Consider the following 18,179-nt stretch of genomic DNA (forward strand, 5'->3'; position numbering starts at 1 on the left):
TGATTTAAATTACTTCCCATGGTTTCCTCAAAATACTGCTTCTTAAGCAATGTTTTCCCAATTTCACACCCGGATTCTTGGGATCCAGGATAGATCCGACTGGATGCAAAAGCACTGTTGCCATCTTACACGCTTCTAGGTACTGCACGAAGCACTGTAGAGGATGACAGGGCTTCTGATCTCATGTGACCGACAGGCTAGTGCGAGTGGCACAAAATAAACACTTGTGCTTTTTCCAGGATGCTGGAACCTTCCTTGCCTGCAAGCACAGAGAGGGGAAATGCCCGAGAATTTAGTTCTCCCTGAGAACAGCTCTTAGCCAGTGACTGATATGTGGGTGAATATAAGTACTCCATCCCTTAATCAGGACAACTCTTCCATGAGACTTCATGGAACACAAAGTGCCTTTGTGTTATTGAATTTAAGTTACACTCTGTGGAGCTTTTGTTGCTACCATGCCCTTTCTTCCCCTCCTTTTTCTGGCTCCACATCATCACTCCTTTACTTGTGTCCTAGAAATATGTCAAAAATGTTGCTTTCTGAAAATTCCTCATCTCCTTATTTGATTCTGGGGAATCCAACCCCATGTCAGTAATCTTAGGTACTAGAATTGGTTCTAGGAAGCTGACTCTCAGGATGAGATTCTGTAATTGGATCACTCAATGGCCAGATGGCAACAGACATCCTGTTGTTTGTGGTAAGTGAAGGGGTGATAACCTCTGGCCTGCTGTGGCATTACATTTGTTGATACTTTTACCTGCTGTGAATTGGGAAGGGATACAAGTGAAAGGGGATTCACTGGATTATACAATATCTAAAGAATTGGATAGCTATGATAATTATAAGAAAGATGGATGAATAAAAAATGATGTCCTACTGTATAGCACAGAGAACTATATTCAATATCCTATGATAAACCATAATGGAAAAGAATACTTTAAAAAGAATGTATATATATATATATATATATATATATATATATATGTACATGTATATGTATAACTGAATCACTTTGCTGTACAGCAGAAATTAACACAACATTGTAAATCAACTATACTTCAGTAAAAAAATATTAAAACAGAAACAAAGAAAGATGGAGCTGTTTAGTTGCTGCTAATTGATGTACTAGTGAGAGAAAATACTAAGCCTTGGTTGGCCAATTACCACTTTATGGGGGAGGAGGAGATCAAGAATTCTATTTTATAGGTGTTTAGTTTTATCCAAGGGAGATTTCAAGGAGAGGTTTATGTGACTATAGATGGGGTCAAAGCTAGAGATATATATTTTCAAATCATCGCTATACACATGGTTGATATAATTTATATTAATCAGAGTTCTTAGTAGCAAACAGCAAAAACTCGAAGAAACCATTTCAAGAAAAGAATATTGAATGGATGTTGGGTAACTCACAGAATTGCCAGAAAGACTGAGAATGAGGCTCAGGAAATTGTCATGAACAAAGGAATCCGGAAGCTAACCAGAACTGCACAGGCAACGATAAAGCCACAGATCCTGTCCAGAGAGGACACTGCTACCACCACCACTGTACAGTTTGGTTTCTCAGATTATACAGCCTCCAATTCTAGCTCTGATTCCTGGATGCCACTGTAGGCACCACTGCTACTGGCGCCCTGGAAAATGGATGTGGCTGCAGCTGGCATTGGAGCAGATTTCCTGTCGTCTCTGTTTCTGCATCTCACAAGCCCCAAAGTTGAAGAGTGGTGGATTCTTCTGATTGGACAAGCCTTGGTCATGTGCCCTTGGGTCATGCACCAGCCACCAGTACGGTATGTGCCTTCTGAATCTTAGGAGTATTTTGGACATTCAACCATGTTATTGCATGTATCATGCAGCTCCTTCCTTTCTATTGAATATTGAGTAGTATTCCATTGTGCTGGTATGAACAATTTGTTTATATTTTAAAATATTCTTGTCTTCATCAAGTTCTCAAAGATTATTTTTCCTATGTTTTCTTTTGGAAGCTTTATAGCATTAGCTTTTAGGTTTATGATCCATTTTGAGAAAATTGTCTATATGGTATGAAATAAGTGTGTTTTTTTCCTCCAATGAAAATTAATTAAAAAACCATCAAAAATATAATAAAATGTATTATTTATTTCTGATTAAATAAAACATGTTCATTGAAAAGAATTTGGAATACCGAGAAAGACAGAATCATGAAAACTAAAGTCATTCATTATCCAACTACCTAGAAATAAAACTGTTAACATTCTGGAAAAAAATAATAAAATAAGTGTTGAAGTTCATTTTTTTCCATATATATATTCAGTTTTTCCACCATCATTAGTTGAAAAGTTCCTTTCCACATTGTATTTCCTTAGCACATATTGAAAATCAAATGACTGTATACGTGTGGATATATTTTTAAGATTTCTATTATATTTCATTGAGCAACATGTTTATACACTTGAAAACACCACCCTGTCTGATTACCGAAGCTTTGTAATAAGTCTTGAACTCAGTACAATTTCTCCAGCTTTGTTCTTTTCAAATAATTTTTGTTGGCTATTATGATCCTTTGAAATTTCAACTAGATTTTGAATCAGCTTGTTAATTTTTATTTAAAAAAGATCCCTGTTGAAATTTTGATTGGAATTATCAATAGATTGATTTGGGAGAACTGATATTTTAATTCGTCTTCTAATCCATGAGCATGGTATATCTCTCCATTTATTTTTCTTAATTTCTTTCAGTAATGTTTTATAATTTTCACTATAGAAATCTTACATGCCTATATTTATACCCATACCTAAGTATTTTATGTTTTTATGCTACTGGAAATGGTACTTAAACATTTTATTATTCCATTGTTTATCACTAGTATATAGAATTATAGTTGATTTTATAATATTGGTTTTTAAATATTGATCTTTAATACTTACCCTGTCACCTTACATTATTGTAAACTTATCAGGATGTTCTGGGTAGATTTTTTTGGTAGATTGCTTTTTTTTAATGTGTGCTATCATATTGTCTTCAAGTAAAGACAGTTTCCTTTTATTCTGTTTGCTAAGAGCATTTATCATGAATAGGTGTTGAATATTGTCAAATGCTTTTTTTTGCTTGTTTATTGAGATAATATATTGTTTTCCCCCTTTTCCTGTTAGTATGGTGAATAACCTTGATCACTACTGAATTATTATTTTTTGGGGGGAAGGGGGTGCATATATCTTCTCATTTATGTTTTTTTCTTTGGATAAATACCCAGAAGTGGAATTGCTGGATCATATGGGAGTTCTATTTTAATTTTTTAAGGAATTGTTTCCGTAGTGGCTGCACCAATTTACATTCCCAGCACTAGTGCACAAGAGATCCCTTTTCTCCACATCCTTGCCAATGCTTTGTTTACCATAAAGTCTGCTTCGCCTGATATTGATATAGTTAGATCAGCATTCTTTTGGTTGATATAAAAGTTAGTGTATCTTTTTCTTTCCCTTTACTTTCTGTGCTTATATTTTAGGTATATCTCTTATATAGGTATGTATCTGGGTTTTGTTTTTTATTGAATCTGACAAACTGTCTTTCCACAGGGTAATTTAGTTCTCTTAAATTGAGGATGAAGATTGGTAATATCTCAATTATTTTTATTTTTAATTTTTTGAATTTTATTTATTTTTTTATACAGCAGGTTCTTATTAGTTATCCATTTTATACATATTAGTGTATAAATGTCAATCTCAATCTCTCAATTTATCACACCAGCACCTCCCTGAACCAGTTTCCCCCCTTGGTGTCCATACGTCTGTTCTCTACATCTGTGTCTACTGAATTATTAACCAAACTTGCATTCTTGTGATAAATCCCAATTGATCATTCTGTGTTAATTTTTAATTGTTTTATTAGATTTGCTAATCTTTGGCATGGATTTTTGTGTTTATATTTATAAAGAACATTAGTAGTTTTCTTATAATATCTCTGTTTTTGGAATCTGAGCAAAACTGGTGCCATAAATAAGTTGGGAATTCTCCTCTCCTCTTGTGATTTCTGGGTTTATGTAAGATTATTATTTTCTTCCTTCAACGTTCAGTAGAATTCACCAGTGAAGATGTTTGAGCCAAACAATTTTTTTTTTGAATGCTTCTCTTTTTCACTGGTTTTCAATAATGTGATTAAGACATGCCTTCTTTTGGTTTTCTTTGTCTTTATCCAGTGTTTTGAATTTCCTAGATCTGTGGATTTATAGAGGTAGTAGCCAAAGAGTGCAAAGTTTCAGTTACACAGTGTAAGTCCTAGAAATCTGCTGTACAGTATAGTGCCTGAAGTTAATAATACAGTATTGTATATTTAAAAATTTGTTAAGATGGTAAATCTTATTTTGTGTTCTTATCACAAAAATAATAAGAATAAATAAAAAGGAACCTTTTGGGGGTGATAGGTATGTTTACAACATAGATTGTGGTGACAATTTCATGGGTATATACTTATCTCCAAACTCATCAGGTTGTATACATTAAATATTTATTGTTTTTTGTTGGTCAATCTTACCTTTATAAAGTGGTTTTAAAGACATTTTGAAGAAATTTTGGCCATTCTTTTTTTTTCTTTTAACCTTCCTTTTCCTTCTCTTTTTCTGGAAGTCCAATTGTTCTGCAGGTACCTGAGGTTCTGTTTATTTAATTCTCAAACAATTTTTCCCCTCAGTACTTCAGTTTCCATTTCTATTGTTATGTCTTCAAGTTTATCAACCCTTTTTGCCTTGTCTCTAATCTGCTATTAAGTCCTTCCTGTTAAATTTTCCTCTCAGATATTATGTTTGTGAGCCCTATAAATTACATTTGTTTTTTTTTAAATCTGTCATTTCTCTTCTCATTAGGTTCTTGTTTTCATTTAAATCCTTAAGAATATTTATAACCTTGTTTTAATGTATTTGTCTGCTAGCTGCATCACCTCTGTCATTTCTCAGTTAATTAATAAGCAATAGTCCTCCTGACTATGAGCTACATTTCCCTGCTTCTTTTCATGTTCAGTAACTTTTTATATGATTATAGACATTGTAAATATTATGCTGACAAGTATACGGAATTTTCTGTCTTCATTTAAAGAATATTGAAGTATATTTTAGCAGGAAATTTAGTTGCTTATGGATTATTTTGAACTTACCTTTCAGCTTTTTTTAGAGTGACACAGAGTAGCCCTGCAATGAAGACTTCTTCTGGGGTCTCTATTGAATGCCTCAGGGGTTCAACAAGGTTTCTTCCATTTAGGTAGTTGATACAAAATAGTCCCTCAGCGCTGAGTAAGCTTTTGATTTATTCAGTTTACAGCTCCCTTGTAGTTTGTTATTTTTGCCCAGTTTCATAGGCATTTTACCCTATGCATTTCTTAGTTTTACCCTTCACGTATTGCTTAGTATTCAGCCAAAATCTCAAGAGGCCCATGCAGATTCCTGGAACTATTTCTTTGGGAGCTTTCTCATCTTTTGTACTTTGCCCTGCATATCCAGCTTTCTCAGCCTCTTCGAACTTTAGTCTCTGCCCCAACAATTCAGCAGGACTGCCATGCTTTGCTTGGACTCCTTTTCCCTGCTTTGAAATTTAGAAAATGCTTTCAGGAAGAAAGTTGCCGTGATCATATAGTTCACCTCAGTTTTTTCTTTTCTCTCAGGTAACACAGTCCTGGACTGCCAGTTGTCCAGTGCCTAAAAAGAGTAGTTTTGGATATTTTGTCAGTTTTTATCATTGTTTATAATGAGAAGGCAAGTCCGGTTCCTGTGACTGTGTAACAGGCAGAAGTGGCAGTCCTTTGTTCAAATTTTAATCTCTATTTTGAAATTTAAACCTGTGTTGAAACAATAATTTAGGGTAGTTTATTTCCAAAATCCACAGGCTCCTCATATATGCTGGTCTTAAGTGGAATTAGTAACGGAAGCTTTTATTTAGGGAATCATTAGATAGCTCTGACTGTCAGAATCACAGTATGGCCTCAATTTTGAGGATAAATAAAGGAGAATAAAACCTTTTAGCAAACAAATTTCCAAAAGCAGCCTCAAAACAGCTAAATGTGTTTTGTTTGTTTCAGTTTTTCATTTATAGTTTTAAAAGTAAAATTCATGTTCTCTAGAATGAGTTAGTACTGCTGGAAGTTGTTCATGCCTCTATCTTATTTTATATACTAGAATAATATTCTTGCATCGGATTCCAACACAAATAAAAAGGCAAGAAAAAATGAGAACACCAGCAAAATAATCCCGTATTGCATATACACTTCTTTCCTCTGTTCGTGAATATTTTGCCATGCAGGTAAATAACACAAAAGGAACAACTAAACATTAGTGCCTCCTGGCATATAATGTATAAAGATGAGTTTCCTGGCATATAATATGTAAAGATGAGTTTCAGTGTTACTCTTTGGAAGCTTTAAATAGTGTTCTGTCCCCAAACAAAACTTTAAAGAGTTCCCTTGTGGTTCAAAGTGATGTCTAATCAATGCTTCTAACATTTGTCACAGTCTCATTTTGATTTCTTTATCTGCTCTCACTCCTTATGTCCTATCTGTTCTTGTTCCAAATCAGACCAGCACATCACAAAGACAGCACAGGGCTTTGTGGTTGGGAAATTCCAGGTTTCTTAGTGAGGGCTCAAAGTCCTATGTACTTGGTGAGTCCCTGAAACTCAAAGCAGTGTTAATTTTGGTCAATGTCTGTGGTGGAGAGGAAGCCAATAACGAGGTTGGGCATGGCACCATGCTTGCCATGGAAGAGCATGCTGAAGTGACATGGAAATGTGAAGTGTTGTGAGGACATGAATAAGGACCTGATCCCTTTGAATCAATAGGTGAAAGGATGTTGTTAACAGCACTGGCAGGTCATTTTACTTCTAGTCATGAATTATTGATCTCTTCCTATAAAAATGCAACAGGGCAGGTGACCACAAATTTTCTAACTAGTTTTGACATCATCAGCTTCTGGTCACCTCTCTGTGTATGTGTTTTCTTCCACAGGTAAATAAGCTAACTCCAGCTGTTCTGGTGTGTCAACTCTTCCAACAAGCTTGGTCCTTAGCTCTGATTTGACTGCATGCAATCCAACCACTGTCTCCAACCTAATATTTAGTTTGACTTCTCATTTCCTAGGTCCATAGTACACATCATAGATTCTTGTGTGATTTCAATATATTTTTATTCAATTAAGCAAGCACTGAATCAACACTCATCTTGGGTCAGTAGGACAAAAGATGATGCAGTATTCGAAAGCATTTACAAAATATACACGGTACTATTTTATGTGTAAAGAATTATCATTTATCTAGTAACTTGCGGTTTTAGAAGTATCTTGAGGTACTTAGAACATGGTAGGCATTAGCATTATCTAGGATCAGGATGTAATATTCTGATCATCTTCTCAAGTCTTCTTACATCTTTGGTCAACATTCAGGGAAGTTAACAATAAATGATTATAGGTTGAGCCAAGATGTGAAATTGTGATTTAAAGGATGGAGATGTGACCATTTTCAAGACATTTTTACTTTGAAGTCATTATTTTTCTGTCTGGTTGCTTTTTTTCCTTCTAATTTTCCTATTGCTACTAAGTTACTTACCTTAATTCAGAGTAATACTGTCAACTGATAAAAAATGCACAACGTGAGAGTTGCGAGTTTAGTTTTATTTGGGGCAAAATGAGGACTCTAGCCCAGGAGACAGCATCTCAGAGAGCTCTGAGAAACTACTCCAAAGAGGTAGGGGGGAAGGTCAGTATATATGTGATTTTGGTGAAGGGGGAGTATATGTAATTGAGCACATTTTTTTGTGGAAGGTTTCTGCTAGTCTCGGGAAGGTTACTGCTAGTAACCTTCGCTACCACGAAGGATGTTAGTGCTTTTCTAAATATGAGGAGGTACAAGAATTGGGCTCATAAAATCTTCTCCTGAAAATATCTATCTGAAGACCTGTTCTGCCAGTTTTTCCCAGAGCACAGAGTACCTCCTTCCTGATCTCCACCTTGAACTCCTTTCAGGGGGTGTTGAAAGTCAGCAGCTGCAGCAGGACATGGTTTAATCCTTGTAGAAGTAGATGGCAAGTGCCAATTTGTAGGTGACAGTACTTTCATACTTTTTGAAAAGGTAATAAGAAAGATACAGAGACATTAAATTAAAAAAAAAAAAAAGAAAGGGCATGGTGTGGGAACAAAAACTAAAAAAGTGAGCATAATTGGGGCCTGGGGACTTTGTGGAAGAAAGGAAGTCTAGACCCCATTTTGTGTGATGTTTTGGGTAAAGCTTTATCATTGTGTACTTCTTAATTCGCTTGGATATGTCTAGTTAGTACTCGAATTCAGTTCATTGTAATCTCATGTTCATTTTGTGACTTTTAACACTTACATTAACAATAGATTTATCAATGTGTTGGTGTCATTTGAGGACACCAATTTTATGGAATGATTTACATGGACATAAATATGGCTTTAACTTCTAAAGTCTTTAATTCTCTCAGATACACACATATTCACATTCAATTTAGGGAAAACTATATTTTTAAAGTTTTTGTCACCGGAGGTCACAGGAATTAAGCAATCATTCTCTCTCCCAACTTTTCCTTCTCACATTCTTTCTGTTTTACTCAGTGTGTCTCTGTCTCTCTTTATTTTTACTCACGAGTTGATTTTGTTGGTATATTCAGTTTGCCATTCATGAAATGTGACTGGAAGTGAAGTTCCATTAGAAGTTTAGCACAAACATGACTGGTTTATTTCACTGTAAGCCCATCAACGAAAGGTGGAAAAAGTTCCAAAAAATTCTATTTGCTGGAAAATTTGCTAATAAGCTTTTCGTTACTCAAAGGCTTGCTCACAATGTGGGATTTGAGGGTGGGAGCCTGGGTGGAAAGAAGACAAAATATAATAAACACAACAGAAACTCACTGGCATCAAACTGATTGGAGTGCATTAGGAAAACAGCTTATGAGAGAACTATGAAAACAGGCTTTGTACTTTGTAAAGTGGAGCGTTTCAGAGATGCCGATTATAAAGATTGGAACTAATAGCAGTGCCCCAAAGCGAGGTTTCTGTTTCAGGCCTGTGTACGCACACTTTATTCTCCATTCATAAAGAAATCTTAGTTTGCAAACAGGATGTATACCAGACCCCTCAAGGATCTAAGAATTTCGTCTACATAGAGAATTAATGTAAACACATGCCTTTCTTTTAGAGTGAGAAAAAGTTAAGCTAAAATGAAACAAATGGCATTTAGCTTATCTGACATTTTACAATTAGAAGGAAAAAAATGTATGAATGGAGAATCAGATTTTTTATTAAAAACATATTTTAGAATGTTTTCTTTTGGGGGGCAGATTTATTTTCTTCCATTTGTTGACCCCACTGTGAATTTAAATAAGTTCTTGGTGTGTTCTTGGTTTATTTGACTTTTGATTTTAAAAGGCAAGGGATAAATTTCAGTCTCTAAATTTGGAAGAATGTCTTTGGAGTGAGGTCCTTCCAGTTTCCTGGAGGAAGTGGCAATTAACTTGGCCCTTAGGGAAAGGGCACAATTTCAATAACAAAAGGATGGGGTAGAGTCCTTTCAGACAGAGGGGTTGGGATCTTTGAATGCAAGGATGTGGGTAGAGGGCCAAATCATTTTAGATGAGTGAGGTGGCCTTATGGTGCAGGACAAAGGCAAAGGGGGAGAAAAAGTGTGAAAATTGGGCTTATACATGGTCTGGAATGCAAGGACAAAGTTTTATTTGGATAATTGGCACTTAGTAGACATGGACAGTTTTAAGTATATAGCTCCATGAAGAGAAAGTGAGTGGGTAAGCTAGAAAGGAGAAATGAAGAAAGACCAAAAGTTTACAAAGCTATTCCTCTGTGCTATATATTATATAGGAATGTCAAGTTTTCCATTATGCAAAAAAGGGAAACTAGGGTTCAGGGATGTTGGAAACTTGCTGAGATCTGTAGGTTGAGCGTTTGGATCCAGTTTTGTTGAAAGAACAGAGCCTAAGGTTCATCAGTGACAAGATGCAAGAGATGCTTCAGATCCTGTGATCTGGCATACGGCATAGAGAAGGGGGCAGGGATACGAGATGGGAGCCTCTAGCCTGCAACTAAGTAGATATCATAAATTAAATCTAATGGTACAGAACGGAAGGCAGACACCAGAATTCTAGTTTTATTCTATATTTTCTGATTATCAAAGTTAATAGGATTTCAGAGTTAGCCCTCTAGACATGCTTAATAATATGCCTCATCTTAACTTCCCATGAAAATGCCCATAATGATACCCAGAGTGGCAGTAGCACTATAAATTAAACACAAGAAGAGAACAGGGCAGAATTTTCTCTAATTGCATCTCTGGCGTGGTGGGTTTGAAAAGCTTGGTCTTAGGCTATGCATGCTAGGTTCCAATCTCTGAACTCGGACAAGAAAGAAGCCACCAGAGCAAGTAGGTGCATTAATTTCTGAGTTGTAAGTGTACTCAGATACAAACTAATTAAATCCAGAGCCCAGTTCTTTTCTCACTTCTTCTATACGCATCTGTTTCTCTCTTGACATTCATTCAGAGATTACTAGTCTCAGCACACAAAAGGCCAGGAAGTAGAGGAAGCTAGAGGAAGGCAGAGATGGTAAGTGGAGCACCCTGAAGATTGGAGAAGGGTTGTGAACTGCATCTGATTCTCACATTGTCATAGCAACCTACTCTTAGTGCTGAAGAAGATGCAAACTCACCAGGTGCCCACCAGATAAATCCCTGCCATGTGACACAAGATGAGCAAGGCATGTTGTTCCTTCTCTTGGCTTTTAGGTTCAGAGAGACAAACTCCTGAAATTCAAATCGTTTATGGAAAGGGCTGGTGCTGGTTGTCCTCCTCATTGCCAAAATCATGTATGGATAGACGTCAAACATGAGTATCTAAAAACAAAACTAACCAAAGCATGCAGCCTATGATAAGAAGATACAGAATTAGGACTGAGAACACTGCCACAAAGATGTGCAGAAATACTTTGTTTCCCTGAATGCATGATAAATCTCCTGAGGAGATTTCTTAAAACTACCAATACCTGGACCTCAGTCCAAGAGCTTCTGATTTAATTGGTGTGGAGCTAGGTCTGAGCATTGGTATTTTTAAAAAGTGCTTCCAGGTGGCTGTAGCAGCTGAGATTGAGAACCACCAAGTTAGAGCAAGAATGTCTCTCCACAAATAATTTCCTCTCACTTAGTCTTGGTCTCCTTATCTGGTAGAAGAGAAATCTTCAACAAGGCAATGAATCATTGTGTTTCTCCTTCCTTCTTGGAAATGCTGTTACTTTCCTGTAATGTTTATATTGTAAAATCCTCCAAGGAAATACATATCCTTGTGAGAGCCAAACAGCAAATGAGATAAACCAAAATTGCTTCTAATTGACGATTATTTCTTTGTGTCTTTTTTACTTTAGAATGTATTGCCATTCCAAGATTGGTTGAGTTCAGACTGATACAAAGCATTACTAATAAGGACAAGGACTTTGAACTGGGTCCAGTGTACAGGGAAGCCTACTGGACTTTGCTTATATCCACAGACCCCAACAGCTACCTGAGGACCTGGCATTACCACCAAAAAGAGAAGTGAGAGTGTAAGCCTGGACCATTTTCTCCTAAACTCCCTGGCCCTCAGGTGCTTTATCTATATGATGAAGAGGGTGGATGATATGATTTAAAGTTCCCTTAATTCTCTAAACTGTACATTATATTATTATTCCTATTATTTGATATCAGGATTTCATTAGCATTGAGGACAATAAATAAAACAAAAAACATATTTTACTAACTTTTCAGCAGTTATTTTAGATGTCATGGAGATTCCATCTCAGAACCAGGTCTCTGATGAGGTGAGTGAAGAATTTGCCAGCAACCCCAAACTTAAGGAGAGGGTGGGGTGTCCTAAAAGATTCGGTAATCAAGAAAAAGAATATCTAGTATTACGTTTAAAAAAATCAAAATGAATGCAAAAAACCCATGAGAACAAAGCATTGACAATCTATATAAAGATATTGCATTTAAAAATTTAGATTTAGTATTATAAATGAATGTCTATAGTGTTTTTCCAAACTAATATTCAAATATACGTTCATGCAATCATTCAGACAATAAGCTGGCAGTGACTGCATATATAAGGATTTGAAAACATGGGTTTTGCCTTCAAAATACTTATAATTCAATGTGGGGTCGTAAAATCAGTGAGGTAGGGAAAGAAGCAAAAATAGAAGAGTATAATAATATAGGGACCCATAATGTGGGCATTTAGAAGACATGGTAACTGATTTTGACTGGGAGTGTGTGTGTGTGTGTGTGTGTGTGTGTGTGTGTGTGTAGTAGATCTGTACAGTCTTCATGAAAAATACGACTTTTAACCGCAGAGGGTTTTGTTGGGAAGCATGATGGAAAAGCAACCAGGCTGAAAGAACAACGTGGAAAAAGGACAGAGACTTGGGCACACAAAGAAAATTCAAGAAAAAAGGCAGGTTTTGTGGCAGAATTATGAGTGTGTATGATCAGATATGATAGTTGGACGTGTGGCTGGAAAAGTTGGTTGGATTTGGAATGCTATGAGTAGCCATCATCTGCTGGATTCCAGAGTCAGGCCCTCTAGGGTGAAGAACTGAGCTGTAAATACTCTTCAAAGTGCGGAATCCCCACAAATGAGAACTCACTGTGTTACTAAATGCAACAGCGTTTTGGAGGTTTGTAGCTCTGACCTAGTAAATTTAGCCAAGAAGATTTAGTTAGACATCCAGGAAAACATGCTGCCTCCAGAATTTAGCTTTGAACTGACAGAAAGGAATTATTCACTCTCCGATCTCTGTCACGTGCACAGGGAGTCAGAAGCAAGGTAACACATTTTTAATTTTTTAATTTTTTAAATTTTTTTAAAATTAAATTTAATTAATTTATTTTTTATACAGCAGGTTCTTATTAATTATCTATTTTATACATATTAGTGTATATATGTCAATCCCAATCTCCCAGTTCATCCCACCCACCCCCCCCACTTCCCCCCTTGGTGTCCATACGTTTGTTCTCTACATCTGTGCCCCTTTTCTGCCTTGCAAACTGGTTCATCTGTACCATTTTTCTAGATTCCACATATATGCCTTAATATATGATATTTGTTTCTCTCTTTCTGACTTACTTCAGAGATGGTCCTCAGTTTTGATGGCTTGTGTGTGTTAACATACCAGTCATCGTGTATCAAGTTTTGCCTTGAGCCAAGACTGACTCTTATGATTGAAAAGAGAAAAACAAAGCACATCAAAGTGCAATCATTTTTCAAATTGTACACTTGCTTCTAAAGATGGAGTGTCTTTGGCCTTGACTTGAAAGCTGTGATGTTGAGTCTTTTAAGAGGTGGAAGGTAATGACTTGGAACAGCAGAAATAAACAAGAACCTCAGGAATCCTTCTGGTTTGGCAGGATGGGACCCAGTGGCAATTACACTGTATATATCTAAAAATGAATAATAACTTCATGAAAATGTAAGCAGAATTTCATAGTGTGTCCTCCCCTAATCTTACCTGCTCTTAACAACAATGCTTGTGAACCTCTCTCTCTCTCTCTCATTCTTCCTAATCTCTCAGATATTGTGCATTGTGGCTCCTTTTTGGTTTTGGCCATATTTCTAGCTATTGTGCTATTGGTGATTTCCTTTCTAAGTTAGGAAATTGTGGTTGAAAAAAAGAAATAAAATTTTTTAAAAGAACTTTTTTAAATTTAATTTTTATTTTATATTGGAGTATAGTTGATTTACAATATTGTGTTAGTTTAAGGTGTACAGCAAAGTGATTCAGTTATACATATACATATATCCATTTTTTCAGATTCTATTCCCATACAGGTTATTACAGAATATTGAGTAGAGTTCCCTGTGCTATACAGAAGGTCCTTGTTGATTATCTATTTTATATATAGTAGTGTGTATATGTTAATCCCAAACTCCTAATTGATCCCCCCCACCTCACCTATCCCCTTTGGTAACCATAAGTTTGTTTTTGAAGTCTGTGAGTCTGTTTCTGTTTTTAAATAAGTTGATCTGCATCTTTTTTTTAGATTCTACATATTAGTGGTATCATATGATATTTGTCTTTCTCTGTCCAACTTAGTTCACTTAGTATGATTTAAAAAAAAAAACTTTTTTTCCCTCTGTGTTCAATTAGAACATCATTTGGGCTATTTTGAATGGCCAAGTTTGAGAATGTGTATTTTGACATAAATCTTCATATATAAGCCTTTATCTAACTCTTATTCTTAAACAAAAAAACAATATCTATAGCTAGTGACTCATGGAAAACTGAATTCGGATTGTCTGTTGTACTACCATGTTTTTGCATTTCCTAGAGTTTTTGTATTTCTAAAATTCCCTAGAAACTAAAACATGCTCATTTACAGCAGTTACTATTTAAAATATATGTTATTTGCACCTAAAATAAAACATTGTTTAAAAATGCCCTTGAAGGAACAAAACTTTCATTCTTCTCAATTCTTTTCACTTGGCTATATGGGAAACATTCCACTTAGCTCATTCAGAAAATGTGCAAACCTGGCTTTGGGCACAATACTCATTTTCTAAAATGGATGGACCAGGGCTAGTTTCCTCACATTTCTTACAATCGGTTGCATGTGGCTGGAAGTCAGACTAAGGGTGATTTATAGTAATTGCCTGTCATCAGTCTATGCCACGCTTACCTGCATAATCCACCAATTGTCCCCCAAATGCCCAGGGCTCATAACCTACCTAAGGTTATTTGGTTCTTTTATGAAGAAACACACACAAAATGCCAATGTTCCAAAATGAAGCACTGGCCCCCAGCTCCTGCTGTTCCAACTTTCATAGCACTAGGGAGAAAAGAGTCACAGGCATGCTGACTCACATCTAGTTAGAAGGTAAGAAGTAGTTTCCTGAGAATATGTATCCCACAGGCAAAGCAGGGTGGGAGTCATCTACTACGGTGGTATCTCTCAACCTCAACACCATTGACATTTTGGATGGGATAATTCCTTGTTATGGGGGGGCTGGTCTGTGCACTGCAGCATCTCTGGATGCTACCCATTAGATGCCAGTAGCATCTTGGCCCCTGCGCTGTGACAATCAACAATATCCCCAAACATTGTCAAACATCCCCCTGGGGGAGGGGGGGATTTCCCCTGAATGAGAACTACTGTACTAGGGAAAAGTAAAACTAGGCTTTTATAATTGGCCAACATTGTGTCATGAAGTATACAGTAGTCTATAGGATGAAAGGGAATAATAAGATAATATTTATTGTACATACTTACAAGTAATATATATATATCTAATACATATACATATTCATATATCCCCAAAGCATACACTGACAGTTTTAGAAAAAGTCATTGGGGGAGGGAAATGGTAAAAATAAACCTCTACAGTTATGGCACTTCCAGAGCACCTGTGTTTGGAAGAAAAATTAGAGTGTGAGAATGGTAGAAACTTTTGCCTACATTGGTCTTTACTTTGACCAATTCATTGGTTTTAATTCTATCCTTCTTGTTATGTAAAATCATTATAATTTTTCTTCCCCATGATAGCCCATCAACTATTTGAAAACATATACTATTTTGTTCTAAAGTCCCTTTCCAACCTTTTTTTCTAACTATACAAAATAGGACATAGTTTTAAGGTCCTTCAGTTTTCCAACTTCTCTCCCCTAAAGGAGCTTCGGTCTGTTTATATTATTTTTAAATTAGGATTCCCAGGATTGAAATGGGAACTTGAGACAATGAGAAATGTTTCTGTCTCAACAAACAGAAAATTCAGTAAGGATTTAAACCTTCAAAAAAATGTTCTCACAAAACAATCATTCCAAAGATGGTTGATTGTTGGCTTTGGTTCAGCTTCTCAATGACCTAGTCTTGTCTGCCCTACAATTGTTAACATAGAGCAAGGAGGAAGGGTGGTATATGTTAACATTAACAGTGTCTGCAACATGCAGAATAGGAGGACAATCATTGTATGTAACTGTATTAACACACTTCAAGAGTCTTAATTGCTCTTCGGCAACTATATTACATGATCGACACTGTATTTGACTGTATCAGAGAAACTGTGACACTGCAATACAATTTCTTTGTCACCTATATGCACCTTGGCTTTAGGTCCTTGAGGAATTGTGAATTATTTACTATTGCACCCTGATATCATTACAAGCTATATTATTTAAGTGATCAGTAAATATTTTTTAAAATTTATCAATGTATACCAAATATGTTCTAATCTTAAGAGCAAAATTTTCACTTGCAAGAAGTTGTTTATTAGAACATTTCTATTTATGACATATTTATTTTTCTTTCTGTTACATTGGATTTCTTGTTTAGCTTCAAAGGTCCATGAATTCTCTAGAAATTTTACATAATATTTTGTGTGCACTTGCATTTATGAAGCAAACCATAATTTTAATCAGGGTCTTAAAGTGGTATTTGGCTCAAGAAATTTAAACTTCTTATACAATATAGATTAAAAAAAAAGATAAATGGAAGATCAAAAGAAAATTACTCTGAGAGAAGAATTATTTTCAGGAAAATAGAACAACCAGAAAGGGCCTATTTTGGAGAGATCTCTGTCTTCCTATGACCCCAAAGTAAAAAAAAAAAAAAAAAAAAAAAAAATGCATCTGCAATGGTAGTCATAGATTTCATGTCAAACTCTGTCTCTGGGCTCGCATACTGGAGTCTTGTCAATGTCAAAATTCAAAGAAGGTTTAGGACTCTATCTCTTCTGGATTATAAGAATAAAAATAGTGGGCTCCAGAAATATTCCACCAATATTGAAACAGTTTTGTTCTTTCATTAGGAGAAAGATGCAACATACAAGCTGTGCTTTCTATAAACTCCTGACCCATTTTCAGCAGTAGATGCCTTTTAAAGTCTGTGTTGATGGGTTCATATTGATTCATCCATAGTCTCTGACTAGCCTTCTGTAGGACCAATGGCAGAGGAACTGATAGGATTAGGAGTGAGGTCTATCACTTTAAAGGAACTAGAACTTGATGGTGGCTGCATTAAATAGAGCCAGATTAAGGTGTTATACACATTTCCTAAACAGCACATTTCCTAAGTCTTCGTCCTCCTAATTAGAAGGATTTTACTTCCTTATGAAATGACCTGCAGATGGTTGAACAATTTATTATTCTATTGTATATATCTGGCTTAATATATTTTAGAAACTAAAGATTTATTTATTACTTATTTAATTCCACATGTACAACTGATATCCAAAACTTTCTTTGCAGTATTAAATTTGAGGCCTCCTTAAGTCAGACACTAGTGGTCCACAGAATGACAACAACTTTTTAGACACATTGAAATGTTTTTTCAGGGAAAAGCAAGCAGAGTGGGAAAACAACAATAACAAAAACAAAGCAGAACAAAACAAAACAAAACAATAAAAATCAATTCATCTTCCCCAACCAACCAGAAAGATTCCCCAGTTAGGGCTGGTACACCAAGTTAATTACAAGACTGTGTGACTTATTGTCTGTAACTCGCTGATTTTGTACTCAAATGAATATAAAGGGTAAGGATTTCCACTTAATTGTTAACTAGTATGCCTTTGTAATTCTAAACATTGTTGTTTCTGAAATGAAAACTTCCATATATTTGTGTGTAGAAATGACATGGTTGCACAGAAAAATTAACGTTAAAAGATTGATAGCTACAAAGAACAGCATATCGTATAATCTTTCAACTTTGGATGAATCAAGGAAGGATCTATGAATGTCGCTGATTCACGCACTGTGAAATTTTTAATTAGTTGTGTTAAAAAAGAATGTTCTGGGGCTTCAAAGTCTTTACCTTAAGAAACCTTGTAGATTCCACTTGGTTCTCTGTAAACACCTACTCTTGGACCCCTGAGCCACCTTATAAGAAGACTGACCACAACCTGCTGAAAAGACCATGGGGAAAGACCTGAGACTACAAAGAAAGGAGGGTCCCAGCTGAGCCTGACCTTCTCATTGTCCTTGCCCAGATACCAGGCATGTGAGTGAACCTATCGTGGAACCTCCAGTCCAGTCCAGCTACCAGATGAATCTCATCACATGACCCCAGTTGATGTGTATCTCCCATCTGAGCCCTGAGTCACAAGATCATGAGGTTCAAAAAACTGTTGTCTTAAAGCACAACATTTGGGGATGGTTTGTTAATAGCAATACAAAATCAGAACATCCTTATTAA

The sequence above is a fragment of the Balaenoptera ricei genome, chromosome 4 (assembly GCF_028023285.1).
Source record: "Balaenoptera ricei isolate mBalRic1 chromosome 4, mBalRic1.hap2, whole genome shotgun sequence".
NCBI classification, from domain to species: domain Eukaryota; kingdom Metazoa; phylum Chordata; class Mammalia; order Artiodactyla; family Balaenopteridae; genus Balaenoptera; species Balaenoptera ricei.